The sequence below is a fragment of the Pseudonaja textilis genome, chromosome 4, assembly GCF_049901715.1.
Source record: "Pseudonaja textilis isolate UNSWEBS1 chromosome 4, rPseTex1.2, whole genome shotgun sequence".
NCBI classification, from domain to species: domain Eukaryota; kingdom Metazoa; phylum Chordata; class Lepidosauria; order Squamata; family Elapidae; genus Pseudonaja; species Pseudonaja textilis.
The window spans coordinates 72559134-72566045 of NC_141993.1; positions in this window are offsets into that span (position 1 = coordinate 72559134).

Genomic DNA, 6912 nt, shown 5'->3' on the forward strand with positions numbered 1-6912 from the left:
GTGAGGAACATAAGGAGATTTTGGAGAGGGAGGGGACATGACCGTTTATTTTTTAAATAAATTGCGAAGTTGTTTATCTGCTGCACAGGGAAAGTGAGGAAATATAATTGGAAATAAGGACAAAACTGAATGGTTTGATACTTTTTTTGCATTTATCAACTCTCAGAAAAGGGAATGGGTTCTTTTGGATGTATTGGGAAAAGTCCCAAACTTCATTCATTACTAATAAAGATACACTGAAACTCCATATCACTTTCTTTAATTGATTTGTATCCCAGGGCATTCAAATTAACACCTCAGTGTTGAAGGAGCTGACTGTCAAGCATGGGTCATGGTGATGATGCAACTGAAAAAGCAGTTTTTACCTGTTGCATCCAGATAATGGGAAATAATTGTTCTACTGTACTTTTGGAGTAATGTATCCAGTTCTGGACACCAGATTTTAAAAGGAAAATGAATAAATTGTTGGAATAAATTTAAGGGCCCTGAATACCAGACCCAAAAAGGCACAGTTAAAAGGAGCTGGGCATGTTTAACTGGCAAATGAAAAGAAGAAATACGATAACGGCCCAGAAGTATGGGCCATATGAAGAATCAGACATGTTTTCTGATGACTGAGGAACACGCAAGGGTTGAAATTAAAGATTCAGGATGAATATTAGGAAGAATCTTTTGACTTTAAAATCTATTAAGTGTATAAAATAATAGTTAAGAAAATGGTGGATTCCTCTCTGGATACTTTTAAATATTTCTAAATGGCCACCTGTTATACATACAGTATTTTAATTCCTGTGCTGAGCAAAGGATTGAATTAAATGATTTATATTGTTCTATGTAATGTATTCTGATTTTTAGATGGCCAGAGCAAATTAAGTAATATAAATGATCCCAGAAGGTGGCAGAAGAAGGTTGTTTGAACAGGTAAGCCCACAGCAATCCTTTAAACTGAAGAGAATATTTTTCTCAGCTAGCTATTACTGGTAGCAATGTGGGTTCTTTTTACTTATACATTGCAATGATTGCCGATCTTAATTGTATCTGCTCATTCCCATACGTGTCATAAATGTCATTCATAACCATCTACAGAATCTTTTGAATACTGCTTCTAGCACAATACACAAATAATTTTGAATCTCAGGAAGGACACTTATGGTCCAAATCAATTTCTCTTTTCTATTAGGAATCATCGAGGAATTTTAAAGGGTTCCTAAACTATGTTGAAAACATACTGTGGAGCAATGGTGATGTGTTATGGTGTGGAGATTTACATAATGCAGACTATTGTGAAGAAGAGTGATTTGGCTGACCTGGGACGTTCTTTGTACTAGTCCTGGAGAAATAAAGATGCCATTTTGTTGATTTTAGTGTAGAGGGGAATTTCTATGTTTTGCTCACTGTCTGCTGTATTTGTTGATGAAATTTATAAAACAAGAAACCATTACTGTATCCAGAAATCTCCATCTCAGACTGGGTGTTTTCATAGAAAACCTGATTGCTTTTTCACATTCAAGAATATCAGTAGAAAGTTGCAAGAACCAAGCTTGGATCTGATTTATCTTGGTGCTGATCGTTTAAAAATTGCTGTTATCATAGTACTTCTTTTTGCCTAAAACATTAATCAGTCGGCTATGAAAACCTGACCAAGGTTGTTAGTAAAAATGTTTCAGAAGCAATTTGCTGGTGCCAGGTTTATTAGAAAAATATCATAAAAGACCAACAGAGTTGCTTTGATTAATTTTACACAACATGCTTAAGTCATAACCTATAATTCAGAAAATGTAATAGTGGGTTCTGTGTAATACCTAATGTACATGGCTTGTTAGCTTTCGATGCATTCTGCTTGCCCAACACCAGATCATGGACATTTCAAAGCCTTATCCTTAGATTTCTTGGACTACAGTGAACCCTAGGGTTTTGTTAATTGTTCATTTTAGTTCTTATTTGAATCCATATAGAAGTAGGTAAGTCAATCATTCACTTTAGGATTGGCTGGCAGCTGTTTTGGTGGGATTAGGTAAACAGTTAAACTAATACCTTGTAGATGTGATGACTTTGTGATTCTGGCATTATGTGGGTTGCAAGTTGGGATATCATATCTATTTAAGGGTAAGAAACTGAACTAACAATAGGCCAAGCAATAGCAAAAGCATTTAGACTTATATACTGCTTTGCAGTGCTTTACAACCCTCTCTAAGTGGTTTACAGAGTCAGCATACTGCCCCTAACAATCTGGGTCCTCATTTTACCGACTTTGGAAGGTTGGAAGGCTGATTCAAGCAAGGGAGAGAGACAGAAGGACAGTATACAAAGAACCTTTCCTTCATCTATGTCTTGCCATTTTCCTAGTGGTCAAAGGGTGCAAAGAAATGATACAGTCTCTAACAAAGTCTCTGCATTCTTTAAAAAACTGAACAAGGAAGAGAAAAATGGAAGTAGGTAGAAAGATACACTACTCTAGGAACTGTGCCCATTTTATAGTAAACACACTCCTAGGTTTGCCCATTTTATAGTAAACACATTTTTTCTCTTCCTTAAAAGATTAGATAAAAATAGATTAAAAGAAATGAAAGTTATGCTGTAACCATGCAGTAATATGATTATACTTATAACTGTTATAAAGAAAATCAGAAGCTTTTTCTTTATATTTTCTTTTTCTCTGCACCTTTGGCTTGCTTCCTTCCTTCCTTCCTTCCTTCCTTCCTTCCTTCCTTCCTTCCTTCCTTCCTTCCTTCCTTCCTTCCTTCCAAATATTATCCCAAAAATGCTTTTTCAAGAAGTGACTGGACTTTGTCTAAACAAAGAAAAACTAGGTGCCTCTTGAAAAAGCACCTTTGGGACAACCATGACATGGAGATTGAGAATCTCTGTACATGGTCGAAATATTTGTTTCTGTTATTTTGTAATAAAATATGTGTATGTGTGTATACATATGTGTGAATTTACTTCAGATCATACAATGAAAAAAAAAACCTGACACCAAAATGTTTAACTTTCATATCTCTTGCTGTTTCAGGTTGCTAGAAGGTAAGATAAAAATATTAACTTGAATCAAATAAAAATGCTCAACCTACAAGTATTAATATGCAAAGATACACATGTTGCTCGGTTTCCTCAAATGTTCACATCATTGTAATGCATCAACCTTGGATCACTTGGATCATGAATCAGCTGAAGGATGGCATACCTTTCAGAGCTGGGTGTTGAAGCCAAGAACAAAGCCTGATAAAACAAGTGTGGTAGACTGTGTTGCTTACCCTGATATGGATCCCACTAATACATTATATGGCTGCTGTTTTGGACTAAAAGCAGCAGAAAAGTTTTACATACTAGCAAGGAGAAATGAAGTTACTGAGATGGCATGTCCTGCTTTCTGAGCCTACTTGTTTTCCATTGACATTGGCTGTAGCTTTGGTTTTTTTCAGTCTTTTTTCCAGTAAGGCAACTGCCATAAAAAGCTTTTAAGGGAGGTGTAACTCTTTTGTGGCTTCCATACTGATTTGTCACATGAGAGATACATCCATTCACACACATTCATCTACACTGTATATCACATATACATGCCTTCTTATCCTCTTTTCAGCAATCTTCAGGAAAAGAAGGAAGAACCCATGACATTCCCCTCCTGCTCCAATGGTCCCACTTTCAAATGACTGCTTTCCCTCTGTAGTGACCCAAAGGTGCTTTTTCAAGTGGTAACTGGACTTTCTGTTTTTTTTCTTTGAAGATGCTCTGAGCTGAAGCAGCTTCTTGGATAAAAAGCGAAATGTCTTCAAAGAAAAAAACCAGAAAGTCCAGTTGCCTCTTGAAAAAGCACCTTTGGAACAATTATGACCTAGATGACTGAGAATCTCCATAGCCACTGCATTGAGTGTCAATCTTGAGCAACGTTGACCAGAGCACTCTGACAAGTCCTCTTCCTAGTGATACTAAATAGGTATGGTGGGATGGGATGAGAACTGAGGTCTTCCACTTCCAGCACACCTGGGTTTCTTGCTGAAGAGGACTAATGATGTTGAAAAAGTTTTCTTGACTTTTCACCATACCCTCTAGCAATCTTGCTAAGACATTGGTTTCTTTGTGCCAGGAGATAAGTTATTCTTTGACACCTAGCTAGATCATCTGACCAGCTGGTCAACAAGAAAGTCAAGTTGGGTTCTCTGAGCTGCATTTTTGTATGTGTGACACTGAAGACTATGATTGACCACTGTTTTAAAAAAGATTGCTCATTTGTGACTCAATCCATCTACCCAATGAGACGTCTAATTTACCCTTTTGTCTGCTTGTTCCTGTTTCAATTCTTTCTACCCGGTTAGAGGTGTCTGTTGATGGTCTGCTGATGTTCTTCTCCTTATTTGGGAGCTTAGAAATTGGAGAGATAATTTCATTTTGTGAATGAAATTAATTTGGAAAATCATTTGCTAAATGTCTGAGGAGTATTATCTATAACTCTGTGTGTGTGTGGGGGGTGTGGGTGTGTGTGTGGAGGGAGGGGACATAGTGTCCCCTTCTTAAGAGGATTTTCTAGGTCCAGCCATGTTCAACAACTGTCATGCAATATCCTACTTCCTGCTCTAGGAAAAACTGTGGCCATTTAGCTGTAGTGTCTAGAACAGGGGTGGGCAAACTACGGCCCAGGGCCCACATCTGGCCCGTTGGTCTTTTTAATCCGGCCCGCCGAAGATTGGTACAGAATTAAGGTTTGATGTGAATGATTGAATGATTGCATTCGTTTGATTTTGACTTGTAATGACAGGCATTTCGACACCAGGTGGCGGCCCATCTGTCAAATTTTAAAAGTCAATGAGGCCCCTGAGCCAAAAAGTTTGCCCATCCCTGGTCTAGAAGTATGGTGGCAGATTATCTGGATCCTTTTCACTTGTGGGCTTGGGATGGAACTACATTTGTCGTAACAATGAATGAGCTAATGGGAGACTTGGATACAAGGATTGTGGCTCTCCTAGTCCTCTTCAATCTCCCAGCTATATTTGATTCCATCAACTACAGTGATCTTATGGCATCAGGTAATGCCTTTTGTGACGAACACAGTTTATTAAATGGCACATGTTTTGTGAGCTGCAATTCACTTCAATAGATCTTCAAAAAGTTTATGCCAAATAAATAAAAAATACAATCAGATTCCTCTTGATCTTTTGCTGCCACAGATACTTCTCCTACAGAATCCTTGGGGACTTCCTTCAGAGGTTGGAAACTGAGAGCATTGTTTTGCAGTCCTGCTCCTTCCTGAATGGACAGTTCTAGTGGGTGGTAATGGGTGAAGAAGGATTTAACCATATTTATTAGCACAATGCAGGGTTCCATATAGTTCACTTTCTTTCTTGTTGTTTACCTGAATTTCCTGGAAAAGAACTTCCATTGGTTTGGAGTATTAATGATATCCAAATATATATCTGAATTCCAGGCACTTCCTTAAACTCACACAATCTTACTCCAATTCATCAAAAATCTAAGTGAAGAAATTGGAGCCAAAAAGAGGTTGGCTGTTTCAGAAATACACCAGAAAGAACACATATGAAGTGAATTTTGAAGAAGTACCCTCAAGACACAGCTATATGGAATGCATCAGTAATTTGTTCAGCACAACTACTTTTTTTTACCAAAAAGATAATTCTTTCACCCCAAAAGAAAGAGAAAGTAAATAATTTTAAAAATCATAAAAATGTGAATCATGATTGGTTTGACATCTCTAATTAGGTTTGCCAACTGTAGCTAAAATCAGTCCTATAAATTTCTTTTTCCTCTTTCCAATAAGTCTATATCTGTACACAAACACACACCCATGCATACATACATTGCCAGAAGCCATACTGCAAAAGAAGGGCTAGAGTGATAAAATATTTTATTCATAAAGTTGCCTGTAAAATAAGATACCCATTTAAAAATACCTATCTACCTGTATCAACCGTTCTCTCTCATGCACACATAAACACACAGACACACACATTCCTTTCTCCCCAGCAGAACCGGCATAAGAGAAAGAAACACCTCCACCCTCCCTTCCAAGAGTGAGGCAAAGGTGACAATGTGACAGGGAAGGAAAGAGAAAACTGGGAAAAGAAACAGGTGTAGATAAAATCAGGGGGGAAACTGGAGAGAAAAAAGAACTTATGTTTAAGTGTTACTAAATGATTAAATTTACCAGGCAAATGGCTCTACTCAAACAGCAATTTATCTTCAATGTATAATGGCAGCCACCAAGTTTTTCAGCAGGATATTTTCAGCCATATTCACTTTTTTTTCATTCATGTGGTAGCACCTAGCTGACTTGGGCTGATCTCAAAGAAAGCTATCAATCAGAATAGAGCTGGAAGGGACCTTGGAGGTCTTCTAGTCCAGCCCCCTGCTCAAGCAGGAGACCCTATACCATTTCAGACAGAGGACAGTCCAATCTCTTCTTAAAAACCTCCAGTGATGAAACACCCACAACTTCTTAAGGCAAGCTGTTCCACTAGTTAACTGTTCTCACTGTTAGGAAATTTCTCCTTAATTCCAGGTTGCGTCCTTGTTTAGTTTCCATCCATTTTTCTTGTTCTTTGGAAAATAAATGGACACCCTCTTCTTTGTGTCAGCCTCTCAAATACTGGAATACTGCTATCATGTCCCCACTCATCCTTCTTTTCTCTAGACCAGCCAAACCCAAATCCTGCAACTGTTCTTCATATGTTTTTGCCTTCAATCATCTTAGTTGCTCTTCTTTGCACTTTTTCCAAAGTCTCAACATCTTTTCAGTAATTTGGTGACCAAAACTGGGTGCAGTATTTCAGGTGTGGTCTTACTAAGGTTTTATAAATTGGTACTAATACATCACATGATTTTCATTCTATGTCTTTGTTTATAAAACCAAGGATTGTATTAGTTTTTGGCTGCTGCTGCACACTGATGACTCATGTTTAA